General features: G+C 43.2%; 1 protein-coding gene across 2 annotated transcripts in view; it reads right to left on the reverse strand.

Annotated features, from left to right (window-relative positions):
* LOC139570080 (protein phosphatase 1B-like) overlaps positions 1 to 15,331 on the reverse strand; it is a 30,547-nt gene extending 15,216 nt beyond the window's left edge. The window contains exon 1 of one of the 2 annotated variants that reach the window (XM_071391583.1): positions 14,972 to 15,331. The gene's annotated coding sequence lies outside the window, so the exon portion shown is untranslated. The remainder of the gene's footprint in view (positions 1 to 14,971) is intronic. The other variant, XM_071391584.1, reaches the window with a different exon arrangement.
* Between the last annotated feature and the right edge of the window lie 6,048 nt (positions 15,332 to 21,379).

Raw genomic sequence — 21,379 nt, forward strand, 5'->3', positions numbered from 1 at the left:
AGATGTAGCCTAGGCCTATTCACAATGCAGGTGAATAGGCTGATTTCATGGGGCTACAGATGAAAAACAATTTTCCCTTTCATTTGTGACTTATTTTATTGTTGTGATCAACAACATTTGCATAGAAGAAGCAATGTCTTCTTTTGTACACAGTGAGAGAGAAGAGACGCGAGGGAGACTTAAGGTGTCCGCGTGCTTCCCAGCCGAAACAGTTCGGTGGAGTTCGTGGATATATTATGATGTTTTGGACTTTGGCAAGGTTTTTTTTTGGTTGTTCGGGCACGCAAAAAATATTCTGGAGGCAATCCGAAATTCTGAGGATAAATCTACACCCCTTCGTGGGTGATTGGTCAACAGTAAGGATTATTCAATAAAGTCTGTTGTCATTCAACGAGAGACGACTCGTTTTCATGCACGTTTTTTCATGGCGAAATACTGCAAACATCTTAGTTAGATGTAAAATTGCACGACTAAGATCTCCTAAGCAAAAACATAAAAACTCATGAAATCTGTCATTTTGACGAAGTTCATACTAGCTACGGCGTCTCAAAATGTTAATATTGATTTAGATTTCCCTCTGAAATTTAATTTAGGTGAGGCTGCTATTGGGTCAATGTAGGGCTGCACGATTAATCCAATTTTGATAAAAATTGCGATATTGATATGTGCCATATCCATATGGCAAGAGGCCGTGATATTTTGAAGGGAGTGGCTCCTAATCCGTTAACAGATTTAATACTTCTGGGGCTCCGTATCCATGAGCACACAAATTCTTGCAGTATTTTGTGGGAATTTGGGACTTCACCCATTCTCATACCGAAACCAGATTAGATACATAGCTAATTAAATCAGAGTTAAATGCCCAAAAGATGATATTCGCAATGTCACTAACCAAAAAACTAACCAAACAGCAATAGCCACTACAATGTCAACATGATTGTCATGCGTTCAAAACCATTTGTTTGATTTTGCAGACCCACGACTCTGGTGTGTAGTCATTTGCTAGCGATGCTAACATTAGCTAGCTAGCCAGCGTTTGCTACCTAGCAAAGAGGCACTAAGTTTGAAGGTAGTCCTTGAAATACATCCACAGGTACACCTCCAATTGACTCAAATGATGTCAAATTAGCCTATCAGAAGCTTCTAAAGCCATGACATTTTCTGAAATTTTCCTAGTTGTTTAAAGGCAGTCAACTTCGTGTATGTAAACTTCTGACCCACTGGAATTATGATACAGTGAATTATAAGTGAAATAATCTGTCTGTAAACAATTATTGGAAAAATGACTTGTGTCCTGCAAAGTAGATGTCCTAACCGACTTGCCAAAACTATAGTTTGTTAACAAGAAATTTGTGGAGTGGTTGAAAAACGAGTTAATGACTCCAACCTAAGTGTATGTAAACTTCTGATTTCAACTGAATGTGAAATACATAATAATAATAAACATAATAAAGAAATAAGATGAGGTTGGTAACTACATAATATACTTACACCAACCTAATACGTACAGTTCAAGTCGGACATTTACATACACTAAATTGACTGTGCCTTTACACAGCTTGAAAATGACAAAAAATGGTGTCATCTCTTTAGAAGCTTCTGATAAATGATGTCAATTGGAGGTGTACCTGTGGATGTATTTCAAGGCCTACCTTCAAACTCTGTGCCTCTTTGCTTGACATCATGGGAAAATCAAAAGAAATCAGCCAAGACCTCAGAAGAAAAAGTAGACCACAAGTCTGGTTCATCCTTGAGAGCAATTTCCAAACGCTTCACAAAATAGATGGCATCATGAGGCAGGATAATTATGTGGATATATTGAAGCAACATCTCAAGACATCAGTCAGGAAGTTAAAGCTTGGTCGCAAATGGGTCTTCCAAATGGACAATGACCAAAAGCATACTTCCAAAGTTGTGACAAAATGGCTTAAGGACGACACAGTCAAGGTATTGGAGTGGCCATCACAAAGCCCTGACCTCAATCCTATACAAAATGTGTGGGCAGAACTGAAGAAGCGTGTGCAAGCAAGGAGGCCTACAAAACCTGACTAAGTTACAGCAGCTCTGTCAGGGGGAATGGGCCAAAATTCACCCAACTTATTGTGGGAAGCTTGTGGAAGGCTACCCAAAATATTTGACCCAAGTTAAACAATTTAAAGGCAATGCTACCAAATACTAATTGAGTGTATGTAAACTTCTGACCCACTGGGAAAGTGATGAAAGAAATCACTCTATATACTATTATTCTGACATTTCACAGTCTTAAAATAAAGTGGTGATCCTAAGACAGAGAATTTTTACAAGGATTAAATGTCAGAAATTGTGAAACACTTTAGTCAAATACATTTAAACTCCAACTTCAACTGTATATTTCTTAGAAGAATGTATTTTCTTCAGGATTGCTCTGTCTTTGGCCAGCTTGTCCATGAACTCCTGGCAGGGGAGGTAGAAGTTTGTCTTCACAATAAACATGGCCTTGATGGTAGGAACAGTGAACCTATTTCTTGCTGCTGTCCATATATCATTAATTTGGGAGAACACTCTCTCGACTGGTGCATTACTTCCAGGTAAGCACATGACAACAGATGCTAATCTAGCCAAGTTAGTGTGTGGGATGTCATTCCCTTTGTAGTGGGTAACCACCGTGCTCCATCTCTGACTAAGCGGTGTCTCAGATGTTTTCCATTCTTCAATCGATCTCCCCTTCAGGAACTCTTGCAGGCCAGTAACCTTGTCAAACAATGCATCCACATTGCTGGTCACATTGGGGTATTTGTCCTGCAGTCTCCTGGATCTCTTCACATTGTCTCCTTTTAAAAAGGCAACCTCAATGTAAATCTTTTAGATTATCTGTGTGCTTTCCCCATGCTTGCAAGTAGTTCACAGCCATAGTGAAGAATAATTGGGATGTTTTGAGAAAGCTCTCTTTAGACATGGCTCCATTTTCCTCTAGCTCTCTCAGAAGTCCTCATCAGTCTTGCAGTAAATTTTGCCTCAACGTTTCTCACAATTGCAGCTGGCCTTCAAGCATCTTGATCATGTCATTGAATACAGTCAAGTTTCCATGGACAAAGGCCAGCCAAAGTTCAGTCAGTGGCTTTTCGAACATTGTTCGCAGGACAACAGGGCATTTGTCTTAAGAAAAAATGATTTAAATCGCACATACATTTTCAGCACTATCTAGAGCAGGGAGCATGGACAGCTAGCGAACATTGCTGTGTCCTAAAATGTTATGGTACTCCTGTCCAACACACTCACAAAAGCTCTTCTGTCTTTCTACTCTGACGTGAAAATATGAAAATATCTTTGTGAGCAGGTACTCAACATCATATCCAAAGCTGTTCTGGCCGTGTTATGAATTGTGTGCAGGACAACCTAAGCCAATCCCCTCCCGCTGCAGAGCATTTTTAACTTTGGTATGGACATTGACCCTCCCCAGCCTATTCAGTCCACCAAAGTTGGTATTTGTGTTGTCGGCAGAGAATGTTTTCCAGGTTCCATTTTTGGATGACCAACAGGACCTCAGCTGCAATTTCCCCTGCTGTTTCTCCATTCAATTCAACAAAATCAAGCAGTTTTGTTTCCACAGATGTGCTGCCATCAAATATCTTACTACTATTGGCAGCAGCTTTACATGTCCATGATTGGACGCATCAATGGACAGGGACACACATTCAACCTGGTCTAGGTCCTGTGTTTGCCAAAGAAGTTGCCCATGGTGCTAACACGTTACTCACTGTGGCGTCACATTTTGTCCTAGCACATGTACACTTTGACTCATAAAGCTTCCGTGTCAGTTGTGCTGTACAGTCCATAGATCATTAACTATGATTATGTATCATAGTGTGGTATACAAAGACACCCTCCTGCACAGCTAAATCATATTCTTCTTGGGAAGGCTCTACCTTCTTGAAGAATGTGGTGACAGAGGGCATACCAACACGGGCAATCAGAGAGGCTTTATGCTTTTTCGTCTGTTGATGTTCTACCACTGCCGTTCTTCCCCGGCTGTCAAATGAAAGAGGAATTACAAAGGGTGCAGAGAGGAATTACAAAGGGTGCAGAGAGGAATTACAAAGGGTGCAGTGAACAACTATTGTCTGGACCTAAGAGTATAAATGGAAATTCTCTCATGTCATAAAAAGTGCATTTCTGTTTCTTTGCCATTGTACCTTCGTCTGCTCTTCTTCACTCTCCTTGTGTCACTCTTCATACTCTTAACTTTTTATTCTCCTCTTTTCTTCACTCGTCTTACTTCTCTTTACCACCTCACTCTTCTACACTCGCTTCACTCTTTTTACTCCCTTAATTTCTCCTTCTCCTTCCTTTCCAATCTTGAATAATAAGTAGTACACTATTAGATAAAACAGATTCCCATTGCTTGCCTCATTTTTGTATTTATCTCAAAAACATTGTTTGGAATAATAAATTGGCAGGCTCTAATCATATCTTTACCTTTCCTCCTCTATCTCCTTCACCCTTCTTCCTCTCCACTGCTAATGTTATCCATGAAAACACCCTCCATCCAGCCATCATCCCTCTCCACCCACTAGCCCATCCATCCCTCCACTAACCCCTGCATCCATCCCTCCCTCCCTCCTCCCCTAGCCCCTGCATCCATCCCTCCCTCCACTATCCCCTGCACCCATCCCTCCCTCCACAAGCCCCTGCATCCATCCATCCCTCCCTCCACAAGCCCCTGCATCCATCCCTCCCTCCCCCCTCCACTAGCCCCTGCATCCATCCCTCCCTCCACTAGCCCCTGCATCCATCCCTCCCTCCCCCCTCCACAAGCCCCTGCATCCATCCCTCCCTCCCCCCTCCACTAGCCCCTGCATCCATCCCTCCCTCCCCCCTCCACTAGCCCCTGCATCCATCCCTCCCTCCCCCCTCCACTAGCCCCTGCATCCATCCCTCCCTCCCCCCTCCACTAGCCCCTGCATCCATCCCTCCCTCCCCCCTCCACTAGCCCCTGCATCCATCCCTCCCTCCACTAGCCCCTGCATCCATCCCTCCCTCCACTAGCCCCTGCATCCATCCCTCCCTCCCTCCCCCCTCCACTAGCCCCTGCATCCATCCCTCCCTCCACTAGCCCCTGCATCCATCCCTCCCTCCACTAGCCCCTGCATCCATCCCTCCCTCCCCCCTCCACTAGCCCCTGCATCCATCCCTCCCTCCCTCCACTAGCCCCTGCATCCATCCCTCCCTCCACAAGCCCCTGCATCCATCCCTCCCTCCCCCCTCCACTAGCCCCTGCATCGATCCCATCCCGCCACAAGCCCCTGTATTCATCCCTCTCTCCACAAGCCCCTGCATCCATCCCTCCACATCCACCCCCCCTATCCCCTGCATCGATCCCATCCCTCCCGCCACAAGCCCCTGCATCCATCCCTCTCTCCACAAGCCCCTGCATCCATCCCTCCACATCCACCCCCCCTATCCCCTGCATCGATCCCATCCCTCCCTCCACAAGCCCCTGCATCATCCATCCCTCCCTCCACAAGCCCCTGCATCATCCATCCCTCCCTCCACTGTGTTGTCCTTAAGCCATTTTGCCACAACTTTGGAAGTATGCTTGGGGTCATTGTCCACTTGGAAGACCCATTTGCGACCAAGCTTTAACTTCCTGACCGATGTCTTGAGATGTTGCTTCAAAATATCCACATAATTTTCCTGCCTCATGATGCCATCTATTTTGTGAAGTGCACCAGTCCCTCCTGCAGCAAAGTACCCCCACAACATGATGCTGCCACCCTCATGCTTCACGGTTGGGATGGTGTTCTTCGGCTTGCAAGCCTTTGAAGGTTGGCCTTAAAGTACATCCACAGTTACACCTCCAATTGACTCAAATGATGTCAATTAGCCTATCAGAAGCTTCTAAACCTATGACATCATTTTCTGGAATTTTCCAAGCTGTTTAAAGGCACAGTCAACTTCGTGTAACTTCTGACCCACTGGAATTGTGATAGTGAATTATAAGTGAAATAATCTGTCTGTAAACAATTGAAAAATGACTTGTGTCATGTACAAAGTAGATGTCCTAACCAACTTTCCAAAACTATAGTTTGTTAACAAGAAACTTGTGGAGTGGTTAAAAAACGAGTTAATGACTCCAACCTAAGTGTATGTAAACTTCCGACTTCAACTATACATTCCTCCCTCTACTAGCCTCTCCATCCATCCCTCCCTACTAGCCCCTCCATCCATCCACTAGCCCCTCCATATCCATCCACTAGCCCCTTCCTCCATCCCTCCCACTATCTATCCATCCATCCCTCCCCTATGCAGCCATCCCTCCGCATTCATCCACTAGCCCCTCCAACCATCCACTAGCCCCTCCATCCATCCACTAGCCCCTCCATATCCATCCACTAGCCCCTTCCTCCACCCCTCCCACTATCTATCCATCCATCCCTCCCCTATGCAGCCATCCCTCCGCATTCATCCACTAGCCCCTCCAACCATCCACTAGCCCCTCCATCCATCCACTAGCCCCTTCCTCCATCCCTCCCACTATCTATCCATCCATCCCTCCCCTATGCAGCCATCCCTCCGCATTCACCCACTAGCCCCTCCAACCATCCACTAGCCCCTCCAACCCTCCCTCCATCCACTAGCCCCATAACTCAATCACCTTTACCTCTAGGCTACCTCTTCCTCATTTGGGTGTGCTTTGTGGTCCACCAGCCACAGCCCAAATTTCACCAGCCACTCACATTTTGTCCAATCCAAGAAATCACATGCACATGGTTTTGTAATGTTAAAACAATATATCACAGTGTATTCTATCCCTTTTCCAGCAGGCAAGGTCTCCATCTTTCTGTCTATTGTATGAACCCACGCAGTACCCCACCCTGCTTTCACCACTGCAGCTTTGAGACTCTCTTCCAGCACTGACATACGCACAGAACTATGAAAAAATATATATATATACACAAACGCTCCCAAATGCTGTGACCACCCGCCAATGTGGCTAGTAAGAATATACATTCTTACCAGACAATCTAGCATTTTGCTGGTGGCTGGTGTTGATTTCCCACCCCGTCAGTGTCTCCCTGTCATGTTAGGCAGCAGTACTACTCTAAAAATAAAACACTCACTATGCAGTTTAGGCTTCATTCAGCTACCTCAGTTCATACAATCTCGCAAAATGGGAGCAGTGTGTGTACTGTGTAAGAGGTAGTCGCATAGCCCAGCCTGAAACGACAGGGAAACACCTTTCTTAGAACCCCCTTTACTCTCCTGTGTCATTTAAGATGGACTGCCACACACACACACACACACACACACACACACACACGTGACATAGGTATAGCTGTTGAGACACATACACCCCCTCACTTGGACGAAAGCACAAACTCGACCATTCAACCCTCAGACCGAAAGCAGATTTCCCACACAGAGGCTTTTTTCTGCATTACAAAAGTAGAAAAGTGATCAAAAGGGGTGGCAAAACATTTTCTGTGGAAATTTCAAGTTAGTCAGCGGACGTTGCACAAGCTGCACGGCAAATATTGCGATGAGCGAGATACAAGACTTCACTCTCACAGTCAAACACAGCCGTGCACATGCACCGATACTTCGCTTCACACACAAACAATGTGAGAGCCAGGGGACCTAGACAGCGTCGAAGTTAAGACTCGCACTCCAACGCTCTTAGTTGTTGCTGAAATGTACCCACTATGCGGTTTACTTTGCGCATCCACGTCATATCGCTGAGTCCACCTTTAAAACGACTAAATCCAGATATAAACCATGTAGGACCAGATAGGATAAGAAAATGGCATGAACCATGGCAAAATGTGTAGAATTGCAGGAAATTTGCTTTAAAAACGGCAACATTTGGTCTCTGCGGCCAAGAGGGGCTCAAAAATGTACAGTCGGCGACCGCGCCATTGGCCAAGCCCACTGACCCGGCCCGGTCACGCCCACCACCTAAGCCCCATTTTGATCCTGAAAAATCCCTGACATGGCTGCCAAGATCCACTGGCTCTGCAGAGGGAATGAGCTCCGAGTTCAGCTCTGTTGTCACACACAAATACACTTTTTTTTAAACTGTTCACAGATCCATTTAGAATCTTCCAATATACTGATTCTTGTCTATAGGCTCCACTCACTTAATCACCCAGTCAACACACACACACACACCCACCCACCAAACCACATTCTGGGTTTGAGTCATTCTGGCCAACACCCAGACACACCCATCTCATGGCATATAATGTACACACACAACCTTCTGCAGAAATTGCTCATCTTGCCCAGACCCCTCTGGCCTCAAGCCCAGCCAAGGAGCGAGAGTTAGCCTATCTCACCTTTAGGACATCTGCCTGTCTCCCAGTCCATACTAACTGGGCCCATCTAATATATCAACTCTGCCTAACCTGGTTCTAGACCCTACACACTAGGGATGGTTAATCGAATATACGAAAGGACATTAGTATTCGATTACTTGATGAGTTCAGTTTGAGAAAGAAAATGGTATGCCTATTTTAACAATGAAAAAGCCTTGTCTAAATGTAAGTATACTTGACATTGGCATGACATCTGAGATTCTTAATTTTATTTATAAAACAAACTTTTGAATATAGTGTTTACAAAGGTGCGCTGCGCATAGCCCTCCAGGCTACCCTGACAGTATGCTATTTTCCCCATTTCAAATAGCAATTACAGGTGAGTTTCCAAAAGACATGTAACAGAGCAATGTAAAACACTTACCATAAAATCCTTTTGTAACAGAATTAGGTCTATCAGGGCGAAAATCAGACTTCTCTTTCGCTGTTGACAACTTCACGAAGAAAAGCACACTGTTTTACCTCTGCGTCATTCGGACTGGTATTTTTTTTTAGAATGACAATTGCTATTTTAGTTTTTTTTAAAGCATAGAAAGTCTTGGGCAGACCACCTAAGTGTTTATCCGGGCCGCCTATGTCCAAACAGTAAAAAAAAAAAAAATCTATTATTCGGGGTGAAAAAAAGATTAATGTGAAAACGTAAAAACGACTAAAACCAGGGAGATTCTAAAACTCAAAAAAAATATGCATTTGAGTTTTGTCATTGATTTTGTTATAATTTAACCTTTAGCTACGCAACTCAGTTAAGAACAAATTCTTATTTATAATGACGGCCTCGCCCGGCCAAACCCTAACGATGCTGGGCCAATTGTGTGCTGCCCTATGAGACTCCCAATCACGGCCGGTTGTGATACAGTCTGGAATCGAACCAGGGTCTGTAATGACACCTCTAGCACTGAGATGCAGTGCCTTAGACCGCTGCGCCACTCGGGAGAACCCGGTGTCAGATAAGCAATGGCAAAATGTGTAGAATTGCAGGAAATTTGATTTAAAACAGCAAAATGTCACTGTGGCCAACAGGAGGGCCTGTACATTTTTGGGTTGACAGCCTCACCATTGGCCCCGTCCTTGACACATCCTGCTGACAGCAGGAATGTCCACGAGAGTTTTTGCCAGAGATTTTAATCTTAATTTCTCTACCATAAACCACCTCTAATCTCGTTTTAGAGAATTTGGAAGTACGTCCAACCAGACTCACAACCGCAGACCACATGTAACCACGTCAGCCTGGGACCTCCACATCCGGCTTCTTCACCTGCGGGATGGTCTGAGACGAGCCACCCAGACAGCTGATGAAACTGGGTTTGCAAAACTGAAGAATGTTTGCACAAACTTCCAGAAACAGTCTCACCGGGGTCTTCACCAGACTGTAGTTCGGCATCGTAACAGTTCAGTGGGAAAATGCTCACCTTCGATGGCCACTGGCACGCTGGAGAAGTGGCAGACGTGTGGGTGAGCGGTTTGCTGATGTCAACGTTGTGAGCAGAGTGACAACACATTTGATCTATGGCAATTTGAATGCACAGAGATACCGTGACATGATCCTGAGGCCCATTGTCGTGCCACTCATCTGCCACTATCACCTCATGTTTCTGCATGATAATGCACAGCCCCATGTCACAAGGATTTGTACACAATTCCTGGAAGGTGAAAATGGCCTGCTTACCATTGAGCATGTTTGGGATGCTCTGGGTCGACTTGTATGACAGCGTGTCGCAGTTCACGCCAATATCATGCAACTTCGCACAGCCATTGAAGAAGAGTGGGACAACATTCCACAGGCCACAATCTAGTATGATCAACTCGAAGCGAAGGAGGTGTGTCGCGCTGCGTGAGGCAAATGATGGTCACACTAGATACTGACTGATTTTCTGATCCATGGCCCCACCTTTTAAGGTATCCATGACCAACAGATGTATAAATGTATTCCCAGTCATGTGGAATCCATAGATTTGGGCCTAATGACTGATTTCCCTATATGAACTGTAACTCAGTCAAATCTATGTAATTGTTGCATGTTGCATTTATAGTGGAATTAAATTGGCGTGTGTGTATTCATTAGTCATCGTGTAGCCTTGTGGTTAGAGCATTGGACCAGTACCCGAAAGGTTGCTAAAACAAATCACCGAGCTGACAACGTAAAAATCTGTCATTCTGCCCCTGAACAAGGAAGTTAACCCACTGTTCCTAGGTCATCATTGTAAATAAGAATTTGTTCTTAACTCACTTGCATAGTTAAATAAAGGTAAAATAAAAAATGACTTATACAACTATGACACGCGCACATCATACGCAGCCCGCTTTTGTGCAGGATTTCTCCTGCAGCTGCTGATTGGCTGCTGGACTAAAACCTGCTTTTATAAGCCCATTTATTGAGCAACAATTCTAAATGCAAACGTGTTAAAAACAGTTTTGTTGCATGATTAAAAATAGCTACTATTTTCATTTCTCAACTGGAAGCCTAATCCCATTCAAGTGCTGTCAACAGGCTCTCGGCGCATCACCATTACTTTACAAAAGGGAGCTGGAGGCAGTATGCATTTTGAAAACATAGGCCTGCTTAATTATCTGAAACCTGAATGTTTTAATACATATTACGAGGCATGTCTTACCTTGCTTCAAATTAGCCTATAGGCAAATACGACCATGGAAACACGGAGGCAAATATTTTATAAGAACTTCATAGTCGGCGTGTGAGTTTCAAGCTTGGGGAAGCTTACAATGTATCCTACCATGTCTACTGATCTGCATGCCAGTTATCATTTTCTATATGTACATTTTCATGGAACAGTTATTTCATTACTTATTTCAAGATAATTGTCACGTGGTTAATACACCGTGATCACCAGCCTCTGCCATATGGACACATTAATACACCGTGATCACCAGCCTCTGCCATATGGACACATTAATACGCCGTGATCACCAGCCTCTGCCATATGGACACATTAATACACCGTGATCACCAGCCTCTGCCATATGGACACATTAATACACCGTGATCACCAGCCTCTGCCATATGGACACATTAATACACCGTGATCACCAGCCTCTGCCATATGGACACATTAATACACCGTGATCTATTGGCAGCTAAAATGAGCGCATGAAACTCAGCCTATAGGCCAATGTAGCAGTAGGCCAAAAACTTCCATTGTCAAATAAGTCAAAACACAAAGCCGACAAAAAGTTAAAAAAAATGATAAATTCATGTTCTTTCAAATGTAATTAATCTCTACTCAGCCTGTCTGCCTCACTTTCTATGTCTTGAGCTGCTCTTTTTATCAATTCCCCATTACATACGTTTACTACCAGTGACAAATGTAATGTGGAATTGATCAAAACAAACAAAAGGGCAAACAATTCACACAACGAAACGATGAATGTGCAAGAATTGGCAGGAGACAGCTGAGCCATTCTGGCGAGAAATGCGCCTATATCTTCGCCCCCCCCCCCCACGTCTCAATTTTTAATTATACTCTAGACACATCTTCACACATATTTCAGATGTTTTCCACTGATGGCCGCAACTCAATAATCAGCTAGGCCTATTGTCACGTGGGGGGGGGGGGGGGGGGGGGGGTGGACAACGAATGATTACACCAACAAAAAAATATATATCCGCCTTTGTACGTATACGCTGTACCAGTCAAAAGTATGGACACACCTACTCATTCAAGGGTAGTTTTTTTTTTTTACACTTGGTAGAATAATAGTGAAGACATCAAAACAATGAAATAACATATGGAATCATGTAGTAGCCAAAAAAAGTTATTTTTTCAAATATATTTTATATTTGAGATTCTTCAAATAGCCACCCTTTGCCTTGATGACAACTTCGCACACTCTTGGCATTCTCTCAACCAGCTTCATGAGATAGTCACCTGGAATGCATTTCAATAAACAGGCGTGCCTTGTTAAAAGTAAGTGTGGAATTTCTTTCCTTCTTAATGCGTTTGAGTCAATCAGTTGTGTTGTGACATGGTAGGTGTGGTATACAGAAGATAGCCCTATTTGGTAAAAGACCAAGTCCATATTATGGCAAGGACAGCTTAAATAAGCAAAGAGAAACGACAGTCCATCACTACCAAGATATGAAGGTCAGTCAATCTGAAAAATTCCAAGAAGTTTGAAAGTTTCTCCAAGTGCTACGATGAAACTGGCTCTCATGAGGACCGCCACAGGAAAGGAAGACCCAGAGGTACCTCTGCTACAGAGCATAATTTTATTGGAGTTAATTGCACCTTAGATTGCAGCCCAAATAAATGCCTCACAAAGTTCAAGTAACAGACACATCAAGATCAACTGTTCATAATAGACTGCTTGAATCAGGCCTTCATGGTCAAATTGCTGCAAAGAAACCACTACTAAAGGACACCAGTAAAAAGGGACTTGCCAAGAAACACAAGCAATGGACATTAGACTGGTGGAAATCTGTCCTTTGGTCTGATGAGTCCAACCGCCGTGTCTTTGTGAGACGCAGAGTAGGTGAACGAATTATCTCCACATGTGGTTCCCACCGTGAAGCATGGAGGAAGTGTGATGGTGCTTTGCTGGTGACACTGTCAGTGATTTATTTAGAATTCAAGGCACACTTAACCAGCATGGCTACCACAGCATTCTGTAGCGATACACCATCCCATCTGGTTTGTGCTTATCGTGACTATTGTTTGTTTTTCAACAGGACAATGACCCAACAAACCTCCAGGCTGTGTAAGGTATATTTGACCAAGAAGGAGAGTGATGGGGTGCTGCATCAGATGACATGGCCTCCACAATCACTCGACCTCAACCCAGTTGAGATGGTTTGGGATGATTTGGAACTCAGAGTGAAGGAAAATCAGGAAACAAGTGCTCAGCATATGTGAGAACTCCTTCAAGACTGGTTGAGAGATTTCCAAGACTGTGCAAAGCTGTCATCAAGGCAAAGGGTGGCTACTTTGAAGAATCTCAAATGTATTTTGATTTGTTTAAGATTTTTTTGGTAACTACATGATTCCATCTGTGTTATTTCATAGTTTTGATGTCTTCACTATTATTCCACAATGTAGAAAAGAGTAAAAAAATTAAAAAAAATAAACCTGGAATGAGTAGGTGTGTCCAAACTGTTGACTGGTTCATCTTACTCTCAGAATGGGTGGAAACCTATCCAGTCGAATTAGATCTACAGCCCAGCACCAACACACCTGATACAGCTAACCGATATCTTGCTGGGAGTTGATTAGTGGAACCAATCATGTCTGTTAGTGCTGGTCTGGAACTAATACCTGCACACCCTATATCTCTCCAGGACCAGGGGAGAAGATCAGTGTCTGTTCAGAGTCTAACACTTTGGTTTCAGAACATTTAGAGTTACATTCAGCCTGAACACGACCCTGTACAGAACCTTTCATCCTCTCACTCCATTTCCCTGCCTTGTCTCTTCTCCCTATATTCTCCATCTTAGTTCCAGTAGTGATAAAGATAGGGCTGTGTCAATGCTAAAGGGCTGTGTCAATGCTAAAGGGCTGTGTCAATGCTAAAGGGCTGTCCAAGTTAACATAACACTCATCCATCCTAGAGTCACTGCATATTTCTTGTGTTTTTATCTTATTTAACTCTGCATCATTGGGAAAGAGCTTATAAGTAAGCATTTCACTGTAAGGTCTACACCTGTTGTATTCGGTGCATGTGACAAATACATTTTTATTTGAGTCACTACTCTGTGTATATCTTTATATACCTGAAGAATAGATAAGGGGTCAGAGTCTAGGTGACCTTACACAATCTGGGTCAGCAGGTGACAGACCTCGCCCACTGCTCCTCTCAAGGGTCACCCCAGAATGCCAAACACACCCCACCTGGCCCACTGCTACACCGACGCCAAACCATAGAGGCCCTGCTCTAACTGTGCAGTAGCAGGGGTTTGTAGCATGGTGAATGGACCAGTCCTAGGTTAAGATTCTACCATGGCTGGGTCACAAACTATAAAGCTACATTTATGGTAGTATTCTAAAATCACCCAGACTGGCCATCACAGACCACCAGCATTGCATTAGTTAACTAGTTGGATAGTTATCTAACTGTAGTCAATGGTTAACGTCAGTTAGCCAAATGCATGTATGTGTCTGACTGAGTTATAAAATATGCGATGCTAATTTAACGCAGTTGAGGAGAAAGCGCAGCAAAATGTGGAGTGGGGGAGGCGATTATATAATTAACTGTGCTAATAATATTAAATTTGATCCGATTAGGTTAAACGCGTTAAACACAACTGCCAACAAACCAAACGATACAGTTAACTGGCAAGGTGTCACCTGAAAAATAGATGGCTAACGTTAGCTAACTAGCTAGCTAAATTGTTGGCAAAACAATGACATTTCCCAGCCCACGCACGGAATTGGAAAACAATTGATGCACCTTTTAGACGACGTTGACAGTCAAACGCAAGTAGCCAAAGCAGCTAACTTGCTAGCTAATGTTAGCTGCTACCCAAACTAACGTTGCGAGAATCAATAGAGTAGCTATCTCTGCGATAACGTCAGATAGCTAAATGCTAATAGGCCATGCTAGGCTAACTTTAGCAAGTTAGCCAACAACGATTGACCCACCAGCTAAACCTCTTCACTTATACTTACGTTTCCAACTGTAAAACGAATGTAGATGTTTTTGAGGTCCCTGTGTAGTGGGTATTTTCGTGGTGATGTGTCGAGCTAGCTGACGTTATCTTGTTTTGTTTCCTTATTTGACAAAACAAAATCGGCGAGTTTGGCCTCAGATGAGTGGCGATAATTCCTTTCTCGGCGGTTCCCTGTTCGGATGGCGTAGATTTTTACGCATGTTTGACACTAACTAAGTTTGTCACATCAAGCAAAAAAATATATATATTCTGTACGTTTCTACACATATATGGGCAGTCAATAATAGTTAGCTAGCTATAATAGACAACACAGACGAATCTCGCACTTTCGTCCTTTGGGTGCTGAACAAGAGGAGGTGCTATTTTCAATATTCGTTCGCTGATTGGTCAAAAATTCTCGAGGACGCTAACATTGATTTGTTGAAATCACTTTCAATCAGTTCTGCCCCCCCGTTCAAATCTGCCGTTTCATTGGTTGTTGTGTGTTCCTCTAACAGTCTGACGTTTCGCAAAGTTGCGCTCGTTTTCCCCGATGGCATGTCCTGAGATCCGTAGATGAGTTTAGGGGTCAGTTACAACAAAACATTGGTTTTTAGTTAGACGAGATTAACAACTATATGATAAAAAAAAAAAAACTCCACACTACAAATTCTCCAGTGTTAAAAAAACAACCAAATTAAAACTGAGAGTGTTAAATCAACACTGAACGTGTGGAGTCTGTGGACCCATAGATACCGGAACAGTGTTAAATGAACAAACTGCTTAGTGTAAAGCCTTATTCAAATACTTCCCAGAGTGCCTTGCCTTTGTGGACCCAAGAAGAGTAGCTGTTGCATGTGCAGAGGCTAATGGGATCCAAGAAGATTTAAGAAGATTTTAAGAAGAACTGTAGAAATAGATGGGGGGGGTTTATGGCTTTGTGACTGTGGTAGTTAGTGACGACCAGTTACCACCCAGAACCATATTTGTTAGTGACAGAGCCATGGTTATTACATTAATTCATTTTCAGTCCTATGAACTTCACCAAGTGAGATCCCAAGCGAAAATATTATCATAAAAATGTTTAACGTAATACCATATATATTTCATGAGGCCTTATTTTGAGGGCCGAGTTTTTATGTATGTATTTAACTAGTCAAGTCTGTTATGAACAAATTATTATTTACAATGACAGCCTACCCCAGCCAAACCCTAACAACACTGGAACAATTGTGCACCGCCCTATGGGACTCCCAATCACAGCCAGTTGTGATACAGCCTGGAATTGAACCTGGGAATCAAACCAGGGTTTGTAGTGATGCCTCTAGCACTGAGATGCAGTGCGCCATTCTAATCCAGGGGCCTGAAACGCATACACATCACTTTAAACCAAAACCACACCCATCGTTATCATATTTCCCAGCATGCTCTATTGCAGGTAGATTTTGTTTTAATTGTTTGTTCCAATATCTATGTTAAATCTTATCTAATTAATCTTACGCTACTCAAATATAAATTACAACAATTTTCTAAACTAATTCAATATGTTACTGGGATTTATGTTACTGAAATGTTTGTTCCAGTTCAGATGGTTTAGGTAGTCTCATAATTGAATCTTGCGCCCGGAGGGGGTTTGAATATGGAGGATGAGGACAGGAGGTTGATAGGCGTCAAGTACAAAAGTGGAAATTCGTAGCTCGTAAGAAAGCAGAAAAGTTGAAGAAACAAAAAAAACCTGTGACAAGAGAAGTTATTGAGAAAGAGAAGTAAAAAAAATGAAATTGCGCTACAGCAGTTCGGATGGTGAAACTGACAAGAGGAAGGTGGTGGCAGGGTGGAGGGAACAAGGAAAGAACCTGGGCAAATCAAATGTATTTACAAAGCCCTTTTTACATCAGTAGATGTCACAAAGTGCTTATACAGAAAGAGATGTTGGGTGTCAAGTACAAAAATGGAAAACTGTACTTTAGTAGCTCAGAGCATGAATCTGATGAGAGTGACATGGAGTTTGAAGGAGTTGAAGAGAGACAGGTTGACAAAAAAAAATTATGGAGGAACAAATTTGGATTCGGCGCAGCAAGGTGTGGAGGTTGATATGTCTGTCAAGAGTGGGAAGAAACGAAAGGATGGCAAAGATGATTTTGGCCCAGTGGAAGTGAGATTTTGGGGAGAAAATGGATCCTTGCCTTCTGGCTGGTCCATATCTGGTGTCCTGTTGGGTGGAGAAGAGGTTTGGGGACTGTTGAGTCGGTGAAAGTACCTCGAAAAAAGTACCTTTTTTGCATTCCTTCCATCCAGAGAGAGCGGGCGCTCCTTACCACGTGCGTAGGGATAAGAACTGTGACTTGCTTTGCTCTCCGGAGCAGGGCTCCGTTGAAAGGAATGATAACTGGGGTGACGTTAAGTGTTGGAGAGGATCAACCGAAATTGATGATTCCCGGTGTCTGTGACACCCGCTGTTTGGTGCAAAGCAGACCATCCTGCTGAGTTTGATACAGAGTCTTTACCCAACAAAGTCAAGTTAGGATGTGTCAGTTGTCCCGTGAGAGCTTTTGTCCCGAACTCCTTACGGTGTTTTAGGTGCCAAGCTTATGGTCATGTTGCAGGAGGTTGATTCCTAGATGTTAGAAATGTACCGGAGGGCATGAAACAAAATAATGTGTAGTATCGGTGGGATAAGTTGTGTGTATTTATATTTGTATTTATTATGGATATCCATTAGCTGGGGTCCCCATCTTACATTTACATTTAAGTCATTTAGCAGACGCTCTTATCCAGAGCGACTTACAAATTGGTGCATTCACCTTATGATATCCAGTGGAACAACCACTTTACAATAGTGCATCTAACTCTTTTAAGGTGGGGGGGTTAGAAGGATTACTTTATCCTATCCTAGGTATTCCTTAAAGAGGTGGGGTTTCAGGTGTCTCCGGAAGGTGGTGATTGACTCCGCTGACCTGGCGTCGTGGGGGAGTTTGTTCCACCATTGGGGTGCCAGAGCAGCGAACAGTTTTGACTGGGCTGAGCGGGAACTGTACTTCCTCAGAGGTAGGGAGGCGAGCAGGCCAGAGGTGGATGAACGCAGTGCCCTTGTTTGGGTGTAGGGCCTGATCAGAGCCTGAAGGTACGGAGGTGCCGTTCCCCTCACAGCTCCGTAGGCAGGGGCCAGCAAAATTTAGGCAGTTACAGTGCATTCGGAAAGTACTCAAACCGCTTCCCTTTTTCCACATTTTGTTACGTTACAGCCTAATTTAAAACTTTTTTATTTTACATTTATTTAACTAGGCAAGTCAGTTCACTGACTTATGGTACTTATGGTACTGTAAGCACCTGTTGTATTTGGCGCATGTGACAAATAAAATTTGATTTGAAGAACAAATTCTTATTTACAATGATGGCCTACCCCTAATTTCGGGAAAGTTATCAGAATTTTGCAGCCCTACCTGTAAATCACATTATGCTGAGGAGACTACCCAATGCGTTTAAACTGGAACCATTATTCAGTAACTGGTCCAAAAATTCATACTAACTGATTGGATTAGTTTATACAAAAGTATGTTATTTATATTTGTGTAGCATAAGATTAATCTATCAATCAATGCACAAACATAGATATTAAAACAAACATTTAAAAAAATCAACCTGCAGTAGAGCATGCTGGGAAATATGACAATGATGGCCGTGGTTTTGGTTCAACGTGATGTGTATGAGTGTCAGGACCCTGTGTTAGGGTAAAACTAGGCCTTATGAAATACTTATGGTACTATGTTAAATATATATTTTTTATGATAAGATGTTTGCTTAGGATCTCACTTGGGGAACTCCATAGGACTGAAAATGAATGAACGCAATAACCATGTGTCTGTCACCATTGGAGGCTGGTGGGATGAGCTATAGGAGGAGGGGCTCAATGTAATGTCTGGAATGGAATTTATGGAACGGTATCAAACATATAAAACCAACTCCTATATCTTCTCTCACCAGCCTCCTCTGTCCATCACTAACAAATAAAGTCACGGGTGGTAACTCTACAATTTACTCGAAAGGCAAGGCACTCTGGGAAATATTTAAATAATGCCTTACTCTAAGCAGTGTGTTAATTTAACACTGTTCCGATGTCTATATGGGTCCACAGACAACACTTTCAGTGTTGATTTAATACTCTGTGTTAATTTGGGTTTTTTAACACAGGAGAATTTGCTGTGTACCCTAAACCTAACCCCTAAGCTTAAAATAGCCTTTATCCTCATGGGGATGTGGGAAATGTCCCCACAAGGCAGAACTTTCCTTGTCTTACTATCCTTGTGGGGACTTTTGGGGATTTTAGGTCCCCACAAGGACAGAAGAACCAACCCACACACACAAATCCAATCAAATCAAACTTTATTTGTCACATGCGCCGAATACAACAAGTGTGTACCTCACCATGAAATGCTTACTTACAAGCCCTTAACCAACAGTGCAGTTCAAGAAGAGTTAAGAAAATATTTACCAAATAAACTAAACTAAAAAATAATAAAAAGTAACACAATAACATAACAATAAACAGGGTACCGGTACCAAGTCAGTGTGCGGGGATACAGGTTAGTTGAGGTAATTTGTACATGTAGGTGGGGGTTAAGTGACTATGCATAGATAATAAACAGCGAGTAGCAGCAGTGTACCAAACAAATGGAGGGGGGGTGGGTCAATGTAGTAGTCCGGTGGCCATTTGATTAATTGTTCAGCAGTCTTGCTTGGGGGTAGAAGCTGTTAAGGAGCCTTTTGGTCCTAGACTTGGCTCTCCGGTACCGCTTGCAGTGCGGTAGCAGAGAAAACAGTCTATGACTTGGGTGACTGGAGTCTCTGACAATTTGATGGGTTTTCCTCTGACACCACCTATTATAAAGGTCCTGGATGGCAGGAAGCTTGGCACCAGTGATGTACTGGGCCGTACGCATTACCCTCTGTAGTGCCTTACGGTCAGATGCCGAGCAGTTGCCATACCAGGATGCAACCAGGATGTTCTCGAGGGTGCAGCTGTATGATAGGCAGTGCAGATAGACAGTCTGAGGTCTTTAGGATTAATATCAGAGATTACCCCTCCGTGTAAGACTCAGGGGAGCCTGTTGTCATGTAGTGTTTCTTGGTGTTTCCCAGCAGGATTAATATCAGTCTTATTATGAACAACTCATCAGATACCACAGCAGCTTTTGCCGAGGCCAACAAGCGTTGTGACACACAGCCACAGGCCAGTGTGGAGTGGGTATTTCATTTGCTGAAATGTAGGATTATCATTGGTAGAATTCGATCATTCTTCTCTGATCTCAGGATGTTCAATCTCAGTTTACCCCCCAAACAGACACAGACAAACACACACACACACAAGCTCCGGGTCAGCTGTGGGGTTAGGGGTGTGTGTGTGTGTATGTCTGTACAGTGCATTCGGAAAGTATTCAGACTAATTTTGTAACATTATGTCCTTATTCTAAATTGGATTAAATAGTTTTTCCCCCCGCATCAATCTACACACAATACCCCATAATGACAAAGCAAAAACTGAATATCACTTTTAAATAAGTATTCAGACCATGGTCTGAGAGTCTTTAGGTGCCTTTTTGCAAACTCCAAATGGGATGTCGTGTGCCTTTTACTGAGGAGTGGCTTCTGTCTGGCCACTCTACCTTAAAGGCCTGATTGGTGGAGAGCTGCAGATATGGTTGTCCATCTGGAATGTTCTTCCATCTCCACAGAGGAACTCTAGAGCTCTGTTAGAGTGACCATCGAGTTCATGGTCACCTCCTTGACCAAGGCCCTTCTCCCCCGATTGTTTCGTTTGGCAGGGCAGCCAGCTCTAGGGAGAGTCTTGGTGGTTCCAAAACTTCTTCCATTTCAGACTGATGGAGGCCAGTGTGTTCTTAGGGACTGTTTTGGTACCCTTCCTCAGATCAGTGCGAGACAATCCTGTCTCGGAGCTCTACGGACAATTCCTTTAACCTCATGGCTTGGTTTTTGCTCTGATATGCACTGTCAACTGTGGGACCTTATATATACAGTTGTGTGCCTTTCCAAATCATATCCAATCAATTGAATTTACCACAAGTGGACACCAATCAAGTTTTAGAAACATCTCAAGATGATCAATGGAAACAAGATGCACCTGGGCTCAATTTCGAGTCTCATAGCAAAGGGTCTGAATTCTTGTGTAAATAAGGTATTTCTGTTTTTTTTTTGAATACATTTCTAAACATTTCTAAAAAACAGTTTTTGCTTTGTCATTATGGGGTATTGTGTGTAGACTGCTGAGGAAAAGGTTTTATTTAATCCATTTTAGAATAAGGCTGTAACGTAACAAAATGTGGAAAAAGTCAAGGAGTATGAATACTTTCCGATGGCACTGTATGTATTTATGTATGTAAGTACAGTACCAGGCAAAAGTTTTAGAACA

Source organism: Salvelinus alpinus, chromosome 3 (genome assembly GCF_045679555.1).
Source record: "Salvelinus alpinus chromosome 3, SLU_Salpinus.1, whole genome shotgun sequence".
NCBI classification, from domain to species: domain Eukaryota; kingdom Metazoa; phylum Chordata; class Actinopteri; order Salmoniformes; family Salmonidae; genus Salvelinus; species Salvelinus alpinus.